The 22,902-nt window shown below is 45.3% G+C and overlaps 1 protein-coding gene across 3 annotated transcripts in view; it reads left to right on the top strand.

Moving 5' to 3' along the window:
* The window catches only part of ANO10 (anoctamin 10), a 243,284-nt gene that overhangs the window by 21,153 nt on the left and 199,229 nt on the right, over positions 1-22,902 (top strand). The window lies entirely within an intron of this gene.

The following is a 22,902-nucleotide window of genomic DNA, read 5'->3' as shown; positions in this document are numbered from 1 at the left end:
CATGGTGTCAGTTCAGGTACCTGGTTCAGAGCACTGCAGGAGGAACAGCCATGGGTGTCTCAGGCTCTTCAGGGTGCCAGACCTACACTAGACAAGAAAGAAGAATCCTACAACATGCAGTTAAAAAATCTTTAATAACAGTAATTACAGAAGAGCAAGTAGGAGAGAAACTGATAAAACCCCTACCCTTCTTATTGACTTGTATTTTTCTTTAAAATATAAGTCAATTGCCTACGTCTGCTACCGACCTCTGAACCTCAGAGAGCGTGCAAAAGCTGAACATTGGTGTGTGAGAGAAATGCACCCTAGCCCATAGAGCATGATGGTGTGAAACATTTTTAACCCTTCTATTAAAATGATTTACATAACAGGTAGATTTGATTTTGAGAGCTCTGTATGTAAGATATTGAGAGGGGGAAAAAATCACCTTAGTAAAAGCTAATTTTTTGAGATTTTGAAAATTTCATTTTCAAAGAATGAAATTATTATCTACTGTATTCGTTACTAATGACAATAATGTTGTGTTTATCTGACAAACTTAGTTCCAGGTCTTCAGAACAAGCAATGAGGTGCCCCAGAACTGTGCTGTACTAGCACTGCATCTGCCTGAGCTTGGAGAAGGGAAGGGAGTGCTGGGAGCTGGTGGGAAACAGCACACCCAATAAGGAGGTGTCTGCTGCCTGGAGCAATGCCTCCAGTGATACCTGGAGAGCATGTGGACACACACCAGTCCTCTGCTACTGGACAGGGGTTTGCTACCTGTAGATGCCAGAGGAGAGATGGCAGGATGCTGTGAGGCATCAGTGACGTTTCTGGGAAGATGTCTCAGGAGACAAGAATTGGTGGCAGCTGCTGATGGGCCTGGCCCCTGCCTCTGGCAATGCCCAGTGACACAGGCACCATGCAGGGCATCTCCTGGCCAGGATGCCAGCCATGCTCCAGCTCCCTGGGCCTCCCACAGGAGCTTTGCCACAAGCAGCAGCATTTCTCCATGTGGTCAGACCCATCCCAGGCTGCAGAGAGCCACTCCTGATGCTCTACAATGAGGTGTGCAAGCTAATACGGCATATTTACACATCTAGTCTTTTAGGACTGAAATCTGGGGATGAGTTGAAGCCTCAGCTTTAAAATTAGATGCTCCAAAGGCACCTGTTTCTGTAGGGTTTGATTGAAATGTGCTTTTTTCCCCCTCTAGTGAAAAAAGTTCCATAATGTCTGTTTTGACTCTGAAACCACCAAGTCTAAGCAAAAATGAAACATCCTCTCTGGAAAAAATGCAGTTATCTGAGCATTTTAGAGTTATGGTAAGAATTTTAGACTCATACTGGCAGTCTTTCAATTCCAGTTGAACCTACCCCTCCTGACTATTGCCCACCATCCTAAGCAGACACCTATGCACTCATGCAAGTTTGATTTTGTAGAATCACAGAACATCCTGATCAGGAGGGAGCCCTCAGAGATCATCTTTTCAAACTTCCTGCTCTGCAAAGGATGCCCTGAGAATCACAACATGTGTCTGACAGTGTTGTCCAAACGCTTTTTGAACTCTGCCAGGTTTGGTGCTGTGACCACTTCCCTGGGGAGCCTGTTCCAGTGCCCAGCCACTCTCTGGGTGAAAAACCAGAGATAATATCCAATCTAAACTTCCCCTGACTCAGCTTCAGGCCATTTCCACAGGCTGAACAAACTAAGAGACCTCAGCCACTGCCCATGTGGCTTGTATGGCTTCCGCAGCATGTTATTTCACAGCATGTTATCCATCTGCATGGCCCAGAAATGGCTGGGTCAGACTTCCAAGTAATTGAGATGAGCTAGCTCAAAAATTAGCATTATATTTGAGGAGATGGAGATTTTAAAGCCCAGGTTTACTCCTAGCTGTTTCTGGGCTCCCTGGGCCTTCAGCAGAGCTGGTTTTCTTTCTGGCCAAGATGAGGAGCACTCTTAAAGGTAAAAGACACTAAATGGCCTGTGACTATGTGGGTTAGAAATGAATCACTCTGTCAGAAAAGAATCCTTTAAAACAATTGCAAATTGCTTAGGTGGGCATTGCATTAGATTGTGCTTTATATGTGACCAATCAATATGCATGTGTATATAAGTATGTAAAGCTGCATCAGTTCCTAGCAAATGCAATATTCATGTGGGTATGGTGTCATGGGCATCTCTCCCATTTCACCACAGCCAGAGAAAAGTCTGCAGTAAGTGCAGGACTGGCAATCTCATATCCTGGCTGCTCAGCAGTGAGGATCCAAGAACAGAACAGGAAAAGACTGATACATTCAAATTCTGATGCCTTTGCAGAAACAGAGAAAAAGGCATCTATTCCAGCTACAATGGTGGTCTGACTCTTATATAAGAGCTTTCTCCAGGTTCACCTGCAGTGGTGGCCTTTAGCAATGGCAAAAGGAGGCTTCTCAAGGAAGGGTTGAGCTCTCAGAATGAATCCTGCGATAAATTCCTCAGAATGATAACTGTGGATAAATTTGGCTTAGTCATTGACTTTACCTCCCTTTTGACCCAAAACTATTGGTTCTTCTAGCAAGAGTTAAGGAATGTCAATTTACACACCAAGACTGATGTGCACAGAGGTAAATAGGAAATAACATGCACCCCATCAGGATTTTTTCCTCCATAAATGCAATTTCTGATTCAGTCATAAATCTCATGACGTGAAGGTCTAGTGTTTTTTTCACCACCTTGGACCACTCCTCCAATGTATCACAAAACCATTTTTAAAATGCAATTTTGTTGGCCTAGTTCCCAACCGAAAAATAACCTATTTCCAGCTCCTACCAGTTGCATCTTACATATCCTTCAGGAACCAGCCAAGGGGCTTAAAGAGTCAACCCATGTTATGGGTGCCAAATCTCTTAGTTTATCATTAAGTCGATAATACACTTCAATCTCATTACTATTCTATCATTAGGATCTGAGTGGTTTGAGTGTTTGACTAAGTGGGGTTTTTTTTTCTCCTCAGAGGTATATGAGATGCTGCCTCTCAGCAAGGTGTCCTGAAAACCTTTTCTTAATGAACAAGTGATTAAAAGGCTTAAGTGCGAGCAAGCATCCAAAACACAAGCTGCATTATCACAGAATGAGCCAGAAAGAGGCTAACCCTCAGTGCCACCGAGAGCTCTGAGGTCCTTCACTCAGATGCTCTCGACACCCTCTTGCTGTCTCTCAGTGGTAGCTGCTGGGCAGCATCCATGGGCAGGCTGTGCTGTGGCCCAGGATCCACCATGCATGTCTGGCTTTGACTCTGCCATGCACAGCAAAGCCAACCCAGGACAGAGCTGCCTTTTCCCTTGTTCCTCTGCAGGTCCCTGTTTCTGGTCCCAGGCAGTTCAGGAACATTCTGTGAGTGTCCTGCTCCTAACCAGGCTGCACCTCCTTTGAGCTGTCTGCCAGGACTAGCCCAGAGAGTGAGACAGAGCCCTTGGGAGTTTGTACTTCTGTGCTATCTTTCACAGCATCAGATTTTGGTATTCTGTTTCTTTAGTGTTTCATGTGGAGGTAGAGTGAAATAGCACCTGGACTTCAGCATCCTTTCTCAAGGCGTGGAGACGACTGTCAAAGGAACACATATGCAAGGAGTATCAGCCAAGGAATGCAGCTTTCCCAGAGCAGAATCCTGGTCCTTCAGAAATCAGGGGAAGTTAGCCAATAGTTGCAGCAGAGATCAAATGTCACCTCATTTTCTTCTCTAGATGTGAGTGTTGTGCAGGCATACCAAGGGTGCTGCTTCTCTAAGGGATCCTTGGGTGCTGCCAAGGCAGCCTGTGCTTGGTATCTGCTTGCTCCCCAGTTAGGTATGAGAGGAAGAGGAAAGCAATGGTGGGTGTTTAACACATCATACCAGGACCTCCAGGACCTCAGCATAGAAGAAGGCCAATGATGTGAACGTGGACACGGTCCTTCTGGTGGCTTATTAATAAGGCTGCTTATTATCTGAATGGGGAAAGGTGGGGAGATAAAAATATCTTCTCCCTGACCTTTGTTAGAAATTTATCTTCCATTTGTTTCTATTTCTGCCCTTTTCTCATTTTTTACCAGTAACTGAAACAGCAGCCTGAGCTGACACTATCTGTCATTACCCACATCATTTTCTGTGACACTGGTTCAATTAACTGCCCTCACAGATGTCTTCATCTTCCTGAGAAAAAAGGTTTCATTTCCCCAGCCCCGAAGAACCTATCTGTAGGATCAACTTTGCTGCCTTTGCTGCCTTTGCTGCCCCATGGAGTTGTCTGGCTGATGTGTTCTGTGGTGGCTTCATCATTTTCTATTTCTTGCTGACCCCAGAAGATGTGGGGTACCAGGTGTCTGCACCATCCCCATCATCATGTCTGAATTTCACCACCACTGAGCAAATTAAGCCTCTGACCTGACCTTCCCAGCAGCCACTACCCTGTGGCTGTTTTGTTAGTGGTTGTGATAAGCTCAGAAATGGCTTTAAGGGGCTGCCTGAGCAGGGATCCTCACTGATGGCTGGGTCTGCCCAGGGCAGGCACGGTGGCTGAGACCTGAGGAAGAGCCATTCTTCTCTCTGTACCACAACTGGAGACGAGCTGCTCAGTTTGCCTGTTTCTCTGCTGCCAGTCTCTTCTGGATCATCTTGCAATTCTTTTTAGCAACCTGAAAGTAACACCATTGGCTCTGATTAACTTGTGGTTTCTATATAGATAACATCTAGGCATTTACTCCTCATAGGTTGTCATTAAGGACTGTGTATTAATTTCCAGCACTGCCATTTTTCTTCCAGAGGAAGCTCTTCTCCTTCCAGATTTGAGATACTGGCAGAAAAGGAACATTTTGCATTTGCAGACACAGGGTTATGACCTTGCTTCAACTGAAGACTTTTGACAGAGGAGATGTTAGTACAATCCAGGTTGTAATAGACTTATCTAGTTCCAGACCCTGGTTAACATCTCATTCCTCTTCTCCTGAAGAGAAGAGGCAGTACAACTGATCTAATACACCTCGCCCAGGGCTGGGAGCAGAGTGCTGATTCACTGGAGAGCAGGGAATCCAGGAGAAATTCTTTATTAACTTCTCACCCTGCTGGTAGTCTAGGTGGAGGGGGGAGTGAAATGGAGGCTTAGAATTAAAAGTCTGATAATTTGCCAGGGAGATGATGACAAAAATCAAAAGGGAAAGCACATTTTATTTGCAAAGTTCAAGAAGGGTATTACAATCAAGAAGAGGAAAGTAAATTGAAGCATTAAAAATAAAGTGCTTGATAGGAGCTCTTTGAAAGGGTGGCTAAAAAGTATTTCACTCAAACTCTCTCATGACACCACCACATTCCCCTGTTCTCTCCCTTCCCCCCCCCATGTCACATCTATTAATTGGATTACAGCTGTTTGTGATGCCAGCCCAGCTGCAGCCATGGTGTGACTGAGCACGGGTGGTTTCAGGCTGTGCAGGAAGGAGCTGCTCTGGGTAACTCTGACCTCCCCAAAACCAGCTTTGCAGCCCCTGACCCTGTGCTGGGCTGGGTGTTGCAATAAGGTTTATATCACAAGACAGGATGATTAAGCCACTAGGGAAGTTCCATTGAATATTGAGTTTTAATGCCCTGGTCTGTAAGGAGTTGAGAATTTTGTCTCCTTCCTTTCCTTACAGGATGGGCTGACCCAAAACAGCATCAGCAGGGGCTAGTCAGACCCTCTGCTTAGTCTGGCATGATGATGGGGAGTTGGCAGAGAAAAGTACAACTTTAGCTAAAGCCTGGTTTTCGTGCTCACTGTTGTTCACTTGTCCACGCAGGGAGCCCAAGGATGTTCTGCCAGAGCCTGGGAGCAGAGCTGCTGCCACTGGTGCCACCGTCATGGCCACAATTTCCCTTCTCCTCTTTCCCAGCCCAGGGTCCTCTCTGAACTGGTGGCATTGCAGGGGTTACTGCTTAAAACCTGAAAACTATTTATCAGCTTCAAAGGAGAGGCGGAATGTCCTGTGCGAAAGGTGGGCTCTCTCTCTACCATGAATGCTTTTATAATCATCCATTGCCCTTTGAAGAAGATTGTGATACACACATTATATATATATGTTTATTTATTTCCAACCCATCAGGCTGCTTCTTAGGTACCACTACTGTGTACAGCTGTCATGACAGTACCAACACACGACAGAAGTGAACTGCCTGGCACAGTTTTACTTAAATAGTACTCCAGCCTTATCTGTGCTTTAGATCTGAGGACACAGATGCCAGGCCAGGCCAGCCTCTGCTTAGCTTGGTCTTGGAGTGGAGAACGGGAGAAGCTGTAGGAAAGAGGTGGGAACAGGGTGCATGCCACTGCTGCTCTCCCATGGCCACAAACCCACCTACACACTTCACCATCAGAGACTTTCCAGGGAGATTGCAATCTCCCTGAAACTTATCCTTTCCCACAGCAGGAAGTCAAAGAAAAGCCAGGACATTAAATAGCCAGAAAAAACCTCAGCCAGACCAGTTCTTAAATGTAATCTGCTTTTCTTCAAAAGCATAGCATAAATATTTCAGCAATTCTGATATTAGAATTACCCAGATGGGCTGAGATAAAAAAACCATTGCATTGTATCGAATCGCCTCCGCTTGCAGGGTACGCACCAGAACTGCGGGAATGGCAGATTGGATTGCATGGGCGGGTCAAGTTCTTGTGTTATACTAAACAGTCCCATTCCTTTCTAAGGCCTACTGTATCAGTGATGCAAAGAAAGCAGTTGACTTAAGTCTGACCAGTAGTGTTGGGAATGCAAAAGCTGTGAGCAGGGCAGATGGAGATGGCACCGGCTGTGGTCAGAAGAGGTCAGGACAGTGCTTCCCTTTGGGGTCTTCAGCCTCATGGGGTGGGCAGTCTGGGACAGTCTGATAGGGGAACAAGGAAAGGGGAAATGACACTTCTCTCAGCCTACCACCAAAACAAACCCCTATAAAAAGAAGACATTCCTGAACTTCTTGCACAACAGAAGAAAATGTGTGAGGGAAGCAAAGCCCCTGTGCCCAGCAGACATTCTGTCCTTGCCACAATGTTTGTATGCCAGGGCTTTGCTGGAGTGGAGGTAAATACATTGCATGGGATTTGGGAGAGACCTGACACAGGAAAATAACAGCAAAGCAAGGGGAAGGAACTGGTACAGTGTGAGATAAAACGAAGAATGGAAGGGCTGTGGGGTGGCAGCAGCCTTATCGTATTTTTAAGCCTCAATCTAATTAAAAGAGATACATAATTAAAATGAAGTAATTAACCATTTTGTAATTAAATACAAAAATAATTAAGCTGAAATTGAGCATGATAACATCCAATTGTCAGGACAGGATTTATTAGTACTTTAATCTGATGAATTATTTTCATTGTTCTACTGATTGCGTTCCTGCGGAAAGAAATCCGGAAAGAAGGGACACAAGTTGTTATTCCATGTCCTCTGGGCTTCTTGAAACCTGAACAATAATACAATGAGTATATAAACCATGATTCCACATTTCCACAGAAAGGGCTCCATCTTTGTCAGTGCCCCTAGAGTTTTGTATTTTAATCTATGTTTTCTATCGTACTTGTTTGCAGCTATTTGGTCCGTGTAAAATATAAAGCGCTTGGCCTAAAAACTGACATTATTGCTGCATAAATGGTGATGTTCTGTATCAAATTTCAGATCAGAAGAAATATGTACATAGACATGAAGTACATTACAGTGTAGCAAGTGAAGGAAAAAAATTACAACCACATTTTGAGAAGCAGACCCTGAGCTATCAATGTTTATCAACCTGCTTCTGTTTCTCTGTGCTCATGCATAAGGTGTTTATGTGCTTTACTAGATAAGGGCAATGAAAATTGGGGTTACAAATGCCCAGAGTAAGTATAGGCCACTTATGCCTTTGAAGAGGTATGAGTACATGGCTTTAGACTTCCCACATTGAGCAGAGGATCAAAAAAGCCTTTTCTTCTTCCTCTGTGCCAAGAGACAACTCAGTATCACTCATCTCAGAACAAGGGCATGTCTTGGTGCCTTGCTTGTCTTCTGTGGAGCTGCAGTGATTTATGAAGTAACTGAAGTCATCTGGGCAAAACACAATGAAGAACAGTTAGAAATAACTGTAAGGATGGAGATCCATCTTTCATTTGGACATTTTCAGCTGACAAATTTCTTGCTGGTGTGGGGATTTAGGACATTGGTAGTGTCCTTCATTGCTCTTTACTTGAAGCATATTGCTATTTGTGTAGCTTTTGGTCTTCTGTGCTACAAGTCCTGTGCTTCCAACAGTGATGGAGTGAGCCTTGTCCTGTGTGAATATATATTAGAAGCTTGCTAGACTCTTCCAGACTAAGCCTCTCTTTCAAGCAGCTGCCTGTAATTGAGGAGAATGCTGACCTGTGGACCTTTTTGCAGTCTCAGTTCTGCACTTGGAAAAAAGAAATAATAGAAATGTGTATTTATCTGTGAAAAGAGTCATCTCAGTTAAGATCACGGGAACTGCCAAATTTTTCAGCCTTCTTGGAGATGGGATTCTACGCAAGCCTGACTTTAGATGCCTCAAAGAAAGGCATAAGAAAACCAAGATGAGAAGATGTCTAATGATCTTCTGTTCACATAGTTCTTTACCATTTAGACTGGTGTAATGCAAAAAAACCACAAGTAGGACCTATTCCAGAACCTGTTGTCCAATTTAAGGTGTGAAGTTGGGGTGGTGGGTAATAAATGGGAAATCTGTACCGCAAAGAGAAACCCAGCTGTGATAAGTGATATAAGAAGTATGGTACTGGTGAGTTCTATAGCCTAGAAAATACCTATCCTATAGTAAATGTCATCTGATTGTTCAAGAAAATGATGTTCCACCCCCACAAGTCTGAAAATATGATGCTAAATTACCTTACAGATGCCTCAGTAATACTAGAAAGATGGCAGAGAGGGAAAAACTTTTTTTTTTTTATGAGAAAAACTCATAAATGAGAAACAGAGAGAACGTTGAACAAGCTGATTTATGGGGAAAGATTAAAGTAACTAAACGCACATCACTCAGATAAATGACATCTCAGGGGAACATAATTGCCGACTCCAAGGACTTGAAGGATTGGGCACCTAGGAATGAGAAGATTCCCCAGGGCCACGCAAGGCTGGGAACTATATAATGAGGAGAAATGGGTGAAACTGCACAAATGAAAATTCAGGTGTAGGCATGAGAAATGGTTCCTTGCGGAGGCATTTCATGATCTACGGAATCCTCTCCTAAGGGGACCAGTAAAATCTTGGCTTATTTAGCACTAGGCTAGAAAAGCACTCAAAAATGTACTAAAAGGCAAAAATCTGCATCTGCAGTGGGTTCACTGGGTAAGTTATAGTCCTTTTCCATCCCTCTGTACTGTTTGTTTGTTTGTTTGTTTGTAACAAAGCCGGGTTATTTGTACCCCTTCTATAGCATCTACCTGCAACCCTTTGGTCCTCTGCACTCAGCATCTTCGGTGGCCCAAGCCCTGTTGAGCCCCATGTTCTGGCGCAGCAGATCCCCTGAGCTGAGTCATGCCTCGAGGGGAGCCGACACCACACCGTGATGAGACAACTCCTTTGCTTTGCACCCTGCCAGAAGGGTTGTCACTTGCTAATTGTATAGCATCTCTTGACTTCCACGTAGTTCTGCTGGCTGCAGCAGCAGAGGTAGAGGTCTGTTGGCACGCGCCGGTGGAGCCAGCCCTGGGTGACAGCCAGTGACACATAGGCAGCAGCAGGAACAAAACTCCTGACCTTCACTTCCAAAGACATGGACCTCTGTGGAAGGATTGCACCATCCAATTAGCTGGTCCACAGTACTCTGAGGAGTTAATGCATGCAATTCAGTAATGGATAGCAGAGTGAATAAGTAAGTTTTATTACCTGTGACACCAGATTGCAGAGTCATATTAGGTACATTGTAATACTCAGAATACAAATTGATCCAGGGCATAAAGTTTTCCAAGAGGCAATGGATTAAAAATATTTCAAAATAAAAACGGAACAAGGATATCAAGACTGCCTTTTGCCCCAGAGAACAAATACAGGGGTCTACACTTTACCCCATTATTATTATTGGTTCATATTGCTTCTTTGATGGCAGCCAAGCAGAGCTCAACTGGTCATCCTTCTCCCAGGCAAGTTGAGACGGTGCAGAGACAGCTTCAAGGCTGATACCAGAGGAACAGCCAGTTCCCAAGCTCACCACACATCCCACTAGCTGGGGGCAGCAGCTGGGGGAGGAGTTATTCTGACAAGTTAGACCGTGCTCACACTGAGATCCATCCCAGCTCTCCTGCTGGGGCTGCGCTTTCTGGTACAGGTCAGGTCAGCCCCTACTTTGTGCTGGTCACAAGGCAGAGACAGCTCACTGCTGTAAGTGTTCTGTGGGCAGAAACTCTTCATTGCTTTAATCTGTGCTGAGCAATGAAAAACAACTAGACAGAGATTTTTACCTCTTTGCCCTTTCTGCCTGGTTTTCCTGCTTATAAATTTCTACATGAAAAGGAGATGGGGCAGAATGAAAACAATGTCAGCATCAAAAGGATGATAGTCTCTGCATGAGTTTCAACATTTTTCATTCTTACAGGGTGATGCTTGCATCACTTGGCGTTTGCAGTGCCCAAGAGCTTCTGTTTCCAGCAGCCAGCATCCTCTTGACTGGCTGGGAAAAAAGCAGCAGCATAAACGTGTCAATAGAGCACCAGCAATTTGTCAAGCAGTTATAATGCACTAATCAGGGGGGTGGAAGGGAGAAAACTCTGCCAAGACAGCCAGCTCAAAGGGAGCTGCTTGTGCTTGTGCACAGTGCTGGGGCTCTTTCATTTGTGGGCAAGGCAAATAACTTCCCAGGAGATGATCAGTCCTGGGACTGAGGAGGTAGCCTTGGCTGCCCTGGCTTCACTGGCTGGCTCACGTCTTCTCTGCCTCCCTGGTGCCCACACAGCTACCCCGTGCTGATGAGCAATGCCATGACCCCTGGGTGTCCCAGCACTGAGCATCAGGACAGCCCTCTAAGCTGTCCTCCGCCTGTCTGGGATCAGCTCAGAGACCCAACACTGTCACCTACTTGAAGGTTAAGTGTTTGGCCCACTTAGAGGCAAGTTATTTGTCATGAAGTACCACTTAACACCTGATTTACCGAGCTTGCCAGACATAAGAAAAAAACATTCCAGTCCTTATGTGGTACTCTCCTTGTTTTTTTTTTGTTTTTTTTTTTTTTGTTAATGCAGCAGATTTCAATCGAAAAAGCATTTGAACAGCATTGATGGGCACAAATAAAAATATAACCATGCAGACAGGTAGCAAGGGAAGAAGTGCTGCAGTTTTGAGGAAAACAGGGGGACATTTCTTCAAACCAGCCCCCACAGTCCTTGAAGATGCTTAATCCTCCCCTGGGATTCCAAAGAAACCTTTGGAAAAAGGTTTCTGTGCATCCAGCATTGTGTAGGTTCCTCTCCTCCGTGGTCAGAGCAGATAGGCGCAATATTGATTCATTACTCCAGGATTTTTGTGGGTGGAGAGGAGGCTGTACTGCGTATTCCCCGTGCTATCTTATCATTAATGCATTAAGGAGCTGAACAAGCAATAAGGGCAAATGGACTTCAAAACACAGGGAACTGTCTCCACAAGGCTGAGGCTGATTTACAGCAATTACATCTTGGCAGGATCGCCAGAGCCCATTAAGCCCCGCACCTGCCTGTAACTTGAACATCCCCCGGTTTCGAGGGGCCACTCGCCATTAGTCAGCCCGGCACTGCCACGGTCCCTCCTCGTCCGTGATGGAAGGCAAGATGTAAAACAGTGTGGGGAGGATTAACAAAAAGTTAATAGGCTGCAGAGCCCACATCGATCTGAACTTTGGAGTCGGATACTGTTTCAGATACCGGGATGCTCTACTGGCCTCCTTCCAAGGTCTGAGGGGAAGGGATTGGAGACAGAGCCTGGAGCCATTGCATTTGACTCAGGTTTTCCTTGTCTCTCCACTTTGTGTTTCATTACCAGTGGTGGACTGGCTGCTCAACTATTAATTTTCTTTCCCTGTTTTTGAATTTTTATTGCTTTTGAAAGGGTGTCTTCTTGTGACACCTTTACTTTGCAGGGCAGCTGTGTACACATCACCAAGTGGAAGTGTAGCACCGCTAGAGCCAAGGGGATGGCTTATGCAAACCCCACTGAGGGACGATGCTGCTGAGGTGCAGGAAAGCTGGGTTTGCCACGTGCCTGCTGTTTGCACTGTGGAGGGAAACCAATAGTGGGGAATATCACACCAAAAATACAAAAAGGGGGGATACTTCCGAGCATTGGTGCACTGAGGATGCATAAGAAGTCTCGTGGCAGATCTCAGTGCTCGAAGAGATGAGGATGGGTGAGGTTTGGGGGGAAAAGGCAGAGAAATATTTCATTCCAGATACCACCAGCACAAAAGACCTTCAGAGGAGTTAAAATTTACTCAGTGATCCAGAAGTGTTTATGGCCCACGTAAAATTTACCAGAAAAATGTCAGATGTCAGTGGATTGTATTAAATGTAAATATTACACAACTCGCAGCCTCCGTTTCTTATTGCAGCTTGGCACGTAGCTCTCGTGGATCTCCTGTTTGAAGGGGAGTCTCTGGAGGTGCTGCTGCTTGGCGGCAGGTCTGGAAAGGTTTCAGCGTGAGCTGTGCTAGCCCACACCTCCCCTTGCCCCCGTGAGACACTGCCAGGCCGACTGACTGACAACTCTTACGGTGGCAAACGTGCCTGGTTCATCAGAGAAGCCCGCCTTGACGCGTCTGTGACAGACACTGCTGTGACACGGATGTCCATCACCACCAAAATGCTGTGTAATCTGGCAGCACCCTGGCAGAGGGAGGAGAAGCCAGCAGAGTATGCTGTCCTGGGTACTCCGTTTCTGCCTCCAGTCCCAGGCGGGACTGAGGTGGACGCTGGCTCTGGGCAGTGCCTCCTACAGGTGACTTGGGAAGAGAAGAGAGAGCATATGGACATTGCTCCTTGCTTGGAAGACCCTCAAGAGCGTGGTGGCAGTGGGATCATGCAATTGGTAAATGTGCTTGCATAAAGGGGAAGACACTTCGTTAAAGCTGTCCTTGGACTTGGGTAAGTCCCACCAAAGCGGAGTGTGGGCACAATGGAGCTTGCTCCAACAAGCCTGAGAGACATCTTTACAGTACTGCTGGACCTCCTGTTTTACTGGCTATTTCATTAATTTAACAAATCACTTCTTCTTTGGCCTGGCCTGTGGATCTCAGATGCTGTGTTGTGTGCAGGAAGTGACTCAGGGCCCGGTGTATCCTTTCTGTGTTGAGATGCCTTGAGGAGCTGTGATGCTAAGTCACATCAAGGTGTTTCTGCAGCCAGGCCAAGCTGAGGCAAATGAGTCAGTGTAGGGCATTGCAGCTCATAGCCACAGATGCTGGGAAAGGACTCCACACCCTGGAAATGCTGTTTTGTGTTGCCCTGTTGTTCACTGTGTATGTTACTGCCGTGGTACCAACTCTTACAAAAAAAGCCAAAAACCAAAAACCACACAGATTTTTTTTTTCTCCTCAGAATGTGCAAAGCGGAAAAACAAACCAACCTAAACATTTGTGTTACAACTTAGGTTGTTTAAAGCAGCAGCGGATTTCAGTGTACCTTCCCCCTAAAGGATTATCTTTGACAATATTGTTCCTGAAAATCCCTCTCCTGCAGTCTTTGGGAAGCTCACTGACACAGCACACACACAAAAAACAGAGGAGCCTGGCCCATTCCTGCTACAAGATAAAGAAGGTTCAGAGTCATACTTCAACTATTAAAAACATAAATACAAGAGGCTTTTGGAGGATCTCATGACAACTTAAAAGAAAAGTTTCTGAGATCTCTTTTACAGATAGAAAGATTTTTTACTCTGTGATTTAAGCAGTGAGTTGGCTATTTTTAAGTCGGGAGAATGTACACTAGTATTATCTGGAAAGCAATTTCATTTCCTGCAGGCATGTAAACAGGGATGATCCCCAAATACAATTTATATCATGTTTTTTTAACACAAGAGCCAAGACCTATTAACAGTTCATTCATGTGTTTTTCAGGAAGCTGAGGAATCCTGTTGATACTTGGAGGAGGGAGAAATTTCCTGAATGAGCAAAATCTTTCTCTCCAGTCATTACTGCAGAGCCACGTTGCAGATTTGGCTTTGAGAACAGATACTTCTTGTGCAGACCAAAGAAACAAACTCGCTAAAACCATAAAATGAGATAAGCACGTGCAATTCCTGCTGATATTCATAACGAGCCGAGTCGCCATGTGCTTATCGGAGACCTTGGCCTTCATGAGAACAGCAAAATGTTTAGTCATCCCCTCACTGTTAAGGAGATGAAAGATGCCCCAGCAGCTCACTGCTCCTCCTGGCAGGCTCAGGCTCAAGTACATGCTACAGTTCTGCATTCTGACTTCCAGAAGAGTATTTGGAAAAGAAAATGCAGATGTCTCCTGCTCAAGAATCCCAACGCTGGCAAAAGTCATTAAAATAATTTGAGGCATTATTCACGTATTTTGACCTGGCTGTATGGAAGTTTGGTTGTTTCTCCCCCAGTAAAAACATCTGGGCATGCACAGGAAAATTTCATACAGGGTTTAGGGCTTTCAGACTCAGAGGTATGAGAAACATACTGGGAGCCCCCATGGACACTTCCACTTTCCTGGAAGAGAAAGAGCATGTTTTTTCCTGTCTTGTTTGACATACGCAATAAGAACACTTTGCTTTCAATATGTTAAAGAAAGCAATTGCTGCAGTGGTGAGAAGATCTCCTTGGATGGACACGGTTGAAAGGTTAGCAGTGTTTATTGATTTAATAATTCTCATTCTTTCTCAACAGATTATCTTTCCAGAGACATTAGCAGAGACAGAGCCCAGAAGTGCAGAAGAGCATCTCTGATATGTTAGGAAGGCAAAGGACAGAGGGGAAAGGTGATAAATTGCTCTGGTCCTGACCTATTAAGCCCCAGGCACAGATTGGAAGACAGAACAGGAAATCCATGCACCTGTTTTCTAAAGGGAACATTTATAAGGATGGTGTTTATGTTGACCTTTCACACCGAGGTTGTCCACCACTTCTTGTTACATGCTGGGTAGTCAATCATTGGTGCAGAGAGCAGGTAGGGAGAGATCTTGGCTCAGGATCCTTCCTTTCCCTGCAAGATGATAAGCTCATGGTGACCAGGGAAGAATCTGAGCCATGGTAAAGTGCTTTCCTAGAGGCAGAAATGTGGTATTGAAGCTCTAGAGTGTGTTGGTCCTGAGCAGTAGCAACAATCAAACGCCTGCAAAGCTACTGTGGACTTCACCAAACCAGGCTCATTCAGCCCACTGAAGGGATGAACAACCCAGCCCTGATACCCTGCTTTCCACTGCCACCTGGTTACCTTTTTTTTCACATTTTCAGAGCATCAAAGGAAATTAATGTCAGCCCTTTGTGTTCCCTTTGGCTTCTTCCGACAAAAAAAGGGGCAGAAGGTTCACCTGGGAGCTGAACAACCTTGTTTGGAGCAGGCTGAATGCTGGCACAAGAAGTATATCCCACCTCCCAGGCAGTGCCTTGTGTTCTCGCCACTGAGATCAGTCCAAATCAATGTGCTGATTTCTGTGACCTCACTGTGTGTACTGAAAACTCCTTTTCTGAGCATCCGACCCCATCTCTTGATGCAGGTTTGTTCTGCACAACAGACTGCAGCCTGTGGGTCTTCTGCATGATTTTTGGAGTCAAAGTGGGCCAGCTCCTGAGTTGCACTCTGTACCCTCACAGATATGGTCGTGCTGAGACCTTTAATGGGTTGCTAATTGCTCTGATTACAAGTCAAGACCGAAGAGGAATTGTTGTATGATGAGCTGCCTGGCAGAAAAGAAGATACCAGTGGAACATTTTTGATGAATTATTCAGTAAGCAGGAATGGAAATGAACAAGTTTTCTGTCTGCTAAAGGGAAGAAAAGAAGACCAAAGAAAAAAAGAAGAAAAGACATGTCCTGCCTGAGCAAGGCAGACCCCTCTGAGCCTGGGTTTCAGCTCACGAAGGGCAGCACAGCCTGGCTTTGTAGGCAGCAGCATAGCCTTTGCATGATTGCACCATATCCAGTTACAAAACACTTTGCATAGTGGAATCCAGCCCACCTCCCTGCAGTGACTGCTGCAACCAAGGGCAAGCTCACAGGGTCAGGCTCTCATGTGGTGTAAATCCCCCAAAGTCTATTCAGCTGAAGGAACATACACTAGTCACAAGCCATAACTCTAGGATAGAGTTTTTACTCTGGGGGAGGGAATAACAGGTTTTTTTGTAGGTGTTTTTAGCTTTGTGTTAGTAACATCGGAAGGTCTGAGCACAAATATATTTCTCCAATATGGAGAGGAACTTTCTTCAAGTATGGAACTTTTTTCCAGACCAGAGGACAATGTATACATACAAGCCTTAGTGCAGGACAGGAGCATTCACAGTGAGGGCTGCTTTTATTTCATTCATCTACTTCAGCATGATAATAGCATGTGACATTAGCAGTGTGGAACTTTCTCCCCATTCACAATGCTGGAGTTGTGATCTCTTTTTTTTCTCCCTTTATAGTTTCCAATTACTCCTCTCACTTGCATTCTGCAGATACAAACTAACTTAATCTCTTCACTATTGAAGATCTGCTTTCTTAATCCAATGGTGGCAACAGCAGCAAAGATTTCAATTAAAACTGTGTTCCACAAAATAGATGTATTCATTATATTGTCTCCCTTCCTTTGCAAGAGAAGAACTAATTGGGAATGCAGGTGAAGACATGCATCTTGAAGTCTGCAAATAGAAATACACTGGTTACTCCTCCAGAAGGAGAGACAATGGCTTGAGCTATCAAATCGAACAGTCAGGGTGGAAAGCAGAGGAAGGGAAACCAGTGTGCCAGGAGTGAAAAGCTTCTACGCAGTTTTTTCTACAATCCCTGGACTCATCCCAGATAATTTCTCCACCGTTCTGGGAGGTTACAGTGCTCCAGAATGTGGGAGAGATTATTTACTAGGTTGGTACAAAGCTATCTTTGGTAGGTGGGTCTGTAAGGACCATCCTGGAACCTTTCTTTGGCACCCAAGCCTCAGGTAATTTCCCACTGTCTGCTTCTAGGGGATGCCACAAGTGGGAGCAAGGGAGAAACTTCTGCATTAAGCTCCATTTTCTTTACCTGTTCATGTGCTTAACTTCAGCACTTTCTGCAGTTTGCTTCCTCCCTTGGAGTCAAATTCAGGTGCTGGTTCATTCATACAAAACCAGTATGATATCATTTGAGACTTGAGTTATTAAACCCAGTACACAGGAGTTTGCATCCAACTATTATTTTTCTCTTGAGAAAGTAGCTCATGTGGGGGGATTATATTAGACTCTGTGCAGTTCTTCTCCCAAGCAAGTGCAAAAATAATTCCTCAGCTTCATCCACAGCTATATGTAGAGAAGTCAAAAGCTTGCCAAGTGAAGACACCCCTCTCCCCAGCAAAGAAAGACTCATTTTATTTGGGAGCTTATTGAATCAGTGAATCAGACTATGAAATCTTTTGTACTGCAAATCAGCTGTGTTTGCCATGGACTACTTTCTTACCAAAAAACAAATGAATGGCTGCCACAAGGTGTGTTGCAATCATTCTTCTCGAGCAGAGCAGGTGGCACAGATCCCCACCCAGATGCCTTGCAGCAGTGCAAAGCATGAACACAGGCATAGCCTGCAAAGTGCAGCCACGGGATTTTCTTTCTCTGTTCCCCTTATCCGGAGGCAGATTGGCATCACAAACACCCTGAAAAGCTGTGGCTCAATCTACCCTCTCTATCCAGTTAGTTTTAAGCGGGCTTTTTTAAGATGGTGGTGGATTAGCTGGTAAATGTGTGCAGTTCTTGGTAGAGCTCACCTCTGATGATGTCTGGTGGGATCTAAGAAGCAATAATAAGGAATGGATTAAAGTCCAAAGGTTCAGTGTCTACCTCCAGCAACCCAGAGTTATTAGGTGATGAAGGACTCTTACATCTGCCTTTCACCACACCAAGCACTTTCACTGTCACCCACTCTCCTTCTGGCACACTTCTTTCCCCCGTTGCTTGTCACTCAAGCTGCTGTGCTGTACTCAGAGGCACTCCTGTGACCAGTCCCCACAGCCTGACCCCTGCGTACTTAGCAATTTGTCCAGCGTGGAAGAATATGACACTTATGAGGGCAAACTTTGCAGCATAGAGCTGCAAAGCAGCTTGGATGCACATCCTTGGCCACTCCAGTATTATTCAGGAACCTCATTCTCCTGATGCAACCCTAGGAAGAGGTGAAGGGTGGAATCAGTAAAATGTTGCAGTGTGGACTTGAAATCTCCTTCCAGATTCTTCTTCATAGTCTTTATCTCCACAATGGTCTTCATCTCCACAGTCACAGACTCCATAACACTTTTCTTTTTGCCAAATCTAATTTCAACATCTTAAACAGGAAATAATGTTGTTTTTTTCAGTGGAAACAATAGCGACCTCCCCCTCTTCAAATGAGGTGGGACTGAAGCTTCAGGTGCTAGTTTTGCTGAAGGTTTAAAGAAGTTTTGGATAAAAGTTCCCTTATTAATAGACCCTGCAGGATATGGCTCTATGGCTATGGTAGTCATGATGCAAATGTGCTTGCAAATGCAACCCGTCTGCTCCACTTCAGTACTTTCCTGACAATTCAGTGTGTTATTTATTTTGTTAAATAATTTTCTGACCTTCCTCTTGCCCTCCTTCCCCAAGGAAATAGCCCTGACCTTTTTTCCTTTGCTGGGAAATCCTTAAGAGTGGTCTCTAAATGAAAACACATTGGAATAAGAGCAAACACCAAACATGCTATAAATGAAAGCAATTCCCTATCAAGAGGTGCCAAAGTCTTGCTTTGTATGATAAAGTATGAAAAAGTATGACAAGTATGAGCACTTCTGCTCCTTAGGGGAAAGGGAGACTTTGTTCTTGCAGGTGATGCAAACAGTAGTAGGAAGGATTCAGTAACAGGCTGTGCTGGTTTTGGCTGGGGTAGAGCTAATTCTCCTCACAATAGATGCTATGGGGCTCTGTTTCGGGCTTGTGCTGAACACAGGGTTGATAATTCAGGGATGTTTTTGTTATTGCTGAGCAGCGCTTGCACAGAGTCAAGGCCTTTTCTGTTTCTCACACCAGCGAGTGGGCTGGAAGTGCATAGGAAGTTGGGAGGGAACACAGCTGGGACAGCTGATCCCCACTGACCGAACGGATATTCCATATGGAGTCATGCTCAGCATATAAAGTGGGGGAAGAAGAAGGAAGGGGAGCATGTTTGGAGCGATGGCATTTGTCTCCCCAGCTAACTGTGAGATGTGGTGGAAACCTGTTTTCCTGGAGGTGGCTGAACACCTGCCTGCCCACGGGAAGCAGTGAACTAGTTCTTTGTTTTGCTTTACTTGGGTGCATGGCTTTTTTTTTAACCTATTAAACTGGCTTTATCTCAACTCACAAGGTTTTCCCTTTCTTTCCAATTCTTTCCCCAACCCTGCTGGTAGGGAGTGAATGCCTGTGTGCCTTAGCTGCTGGCCGGGGGTAAACCATCACGCAGTGGTAAATAACACGTGGTTTCAGGCAATTTCCCCGGAATCTCTGATGGGCTTTTTGTGCTAAATCAAGCCAGCCACAGCAGAAATGATTCCTAAGGTGCACTGGGTAGCGAGGTATCTGCTATGTTCCCCGGTTTAGGCACATCCCATGGGCTCTTCCAGGCACCCCCATGGCTGGAAGCACTGGGCACTGCAAGTGGCAGGGCCACATGTGCCCTCTGAGCAAGGCAAGGGACAGCCGTGGCAATGCTTAGCTTCCACAGAGGAGGTGAGGGAAGACTTCCACTCAAGCAGAAACATTTTCAGAATCAAGAGTATAAAAATAAAAGGGAAAAAAAAAAAAATCTCCAACCAAACTTTCAGAAGTCTCACAGCTGCTATTGCCGATCATGTGTGTGACTCAGAGGGTAGACTGCACGCTATAAATGGAAATGGGTTACTTATAATTTGACTGATAATGTCTTAGTTTTTGTAAGAAAAATGTCTTTTGAAGAAATACTATAGTGGGGTGGCAAGCTGTACCATATGTTCCTTGCTGCAGCTGACTTTATAATACATCTCAGCTACACTTTAAACTGTATAGCACTGATTGCATTGTAACTCCTATGTCCTCTGCAGATAAAGTTATGGAAATATAATGATTGTGCTTCAGATACATGCCAGTGCTGTCTATACTATTTCAAATCATCAGACAAGAGAAGAACACCTGCTTGCCTAGGCTTTCCCCGCTTGTTTACCGCCTTCTGTACCACAGTGAGGGAGGACTGCAGGTCCCCCAGGGAGAGTAAGCACCAAAAATAAAAATTCATGCTTGCTGCAGCCATGCTTTGACTATGTAGTACTTCATGGCAAAGCGTGGATGCCTTGCGCCCTGACACAGGGCAAAATTAGTAACTACAAATGCCTGAGCCTTAGAGAGCTAACTGGGGAGTGGACAGCCAGGAGAAAACCTGGAGGTTAGCCTCCTTGAACCTGAAGGATATGAGTCTGGAAATGATGATCATTGTATCCCAAATTCATCTCAAAATGTCTTGTCTGTTGGGAAATTCCTTGGACGACCTTCTGCTGTACCTCCGGGAAATGCTGATGCCATTTGCCAGAGCTGTGGTCTGGCCAGCACCCTGTGATTATTGGCCTATTAAATTTTGCTACTGTGAGAAGGCTGAAGCCACCCAAGAGGCTGTGGTGTGGCCTCCTGGCACTGCCTGGCTGGATCAGACCTAGCAGAGCCCTGCCTTACTCTGCAAGATGTCTCTCTGCACTTGCAGCCTGGCTGTGTGTAGACATTTGCAGGGAAAACAATTTGTCACTGTAAAGTGTCTGTGTGAGGGGAGCTGTAGAAAACAGTTGAAAAGTGACTTTCTCTGTGCTGATGAGTTTGATGCAATGTCTTTGGTTGTGATTTTACCAGCAGGCCACCTTCACCACTGCTTTACTTAAGGTATTTTATTGAAGGGCTGGGCCAAATAGTTGTCACTACAGAAAAACTGTCTGCACCACACAGCTGGTCTCAGTCCTGGGCCATTCAGTTGCTTCAAGGACTTCACCATGCCTTATGGCAGGGAAACAGGATAAAGTCCTGGGGGGGAGCAGCAGACACCACCCCATAAGAAGTCCCTAAGTCCCTGTGCCTTACTCTTTGCACACTCCGACTGCCCCCACTGATGCTGCTCTACCATGTTTTGGTGGTCCTCCCTATTGTGCCAGATGTTGGCAGCCCTTCCCCAGCTGCCTCCACCCCATCTCCCTGCCTTCCTGAAGCACTTTTATTTCCATAACACTGCAGCTTAGGGACTGAGCTAACCTCCACCAGCCAGGAGTAACCAAAGTCCCAGGCAAGGCAAGTGCTCAGGCTATGTTTTTCCAGAAGTGGCCAAGGCAGGTTTTCCTAATTCCCCATGTGTGTCCAGCCAGGTACTACAGTAATGTCCTGTGCACAGCTGGGTATAGCGGCCTTAGGCACACATTACTTCAGGAATTCAAAAAGGGACCATTATAAAGGCAGAGGGCTTGATCTTTCTGCACCCTTCTCAGGAAAGTTGCCTTGAAAGGTTATCATGCAACCCACATGCCAATTGCAAATCCTTTTACATAAGGCCACTGGTGAAAAAAGCAGGAAAAAATGCAGCGAGAGATGGCAAGAGGTGATGGTTTATGCATTGCAACATTGCACCCCTCCTTCATATACATATATACAAATATACATATATACATATATACATATATACATATATACATATATACATATATACATATATACATATATATATATATATATATACACTTTTTTTTTTTTTTTTTGGCCTGAATGCACTGTATCTACTTAATGCTTTATGGGATAAGGAATGCACCGGCTAAAGGTTGAAAGGAAAAATTAATATCAGATTTAAATGGTGACTCAGTGACTTGTAGGGATATTCTTGATATGCCGGATTGGTCAGCACCAGAGTGAGAGTGAGTATGACTCAGAGGTGTAGGGAAGGGTGGTGATGAGCAGGGAAGGGGCCAAGGCTGGGAGAGGAGGGCTTTGAGGGCAGCAGGGTGGGAGGAGCAAGCCCTTGGAAAGCTCTGTGGTCTGGAAGGATACTGTGGGAAGGAGCTAAAGGGTAGGTGAATGCCAGCAGCCATGGCAGTGGGTGATGAGCAGATACTTTCTGCTGTCAGCTGGTAGAAGCTCTCATGAGCTCCTAAAATTCAGGAGAATGACTTCAGGAGCAAAACAAAAATTAAATGTGTGTGGGAAGAGCTGGCCTGCGGAAGGAGACTCGAAAAAAAATTCCCCAACAAAAGGCATTGTAGCTTGGTTGCATCAACATAATGTATGGGTGGAAATGCCACATGGTGGGAGAAGCAGGACAGGAACGGGAGCACCAGAGCCGTGCCATGCCTGCAGCCTCACAGTGGCACATCTCTTGAGCAGAGAAATGGCATCACTGCAGCTCGCTGCCTTGCCAGCAGTTTGCAGCATGGGTGATTTAGAGAGGGGAAGGTGATGCCTTTCCAGGATTGGACCTCTGTGAACCACAGTGTCCTCAGCGCTGTCTGGATGCTGTCATAAAATGTCACAACAGGAATAAGAAAAAAAGAAGGCAGGAGAGAGTCCAGATCCTGAAATGCCCTTACACATCCTGTGGGGTCAGGGCCTGAGCTCAAAATAAAAATTTCGGTAAAGTTGACCTAGAGATGGGAGTCTGTCAGCAGGCTAGAAGTAAGAGGCTGATTGGTCCCAAATACTGTTAAAAGATGATCCCTTACCCATCTCAGCCACTCGAGGCTTCCCCAGGAGGCAGACAGGAGACAGATGGGATGTGACCCACGCAGTGACCACCCTGAGGGGATGTCTACACTG

The sequence above is a fragment of the Cyanistes caeruleus genome, chromosome 1 (assembly GCF_971803275.1).
Source record: "Cyanistes caeruleus chromosome 1, bCyaCae1.hap1.1, whole genome shotgun sequence".
NCBI classification, from domain to species: Eukaryota; Metazoa; Chordata; class Aves; order Passeriformes; family Paridae; genus Cyanistes; species Cyanistes caeruleus.
This window is presented reverse-complemented; position numbering and strand designations above follow the sequence as displayed.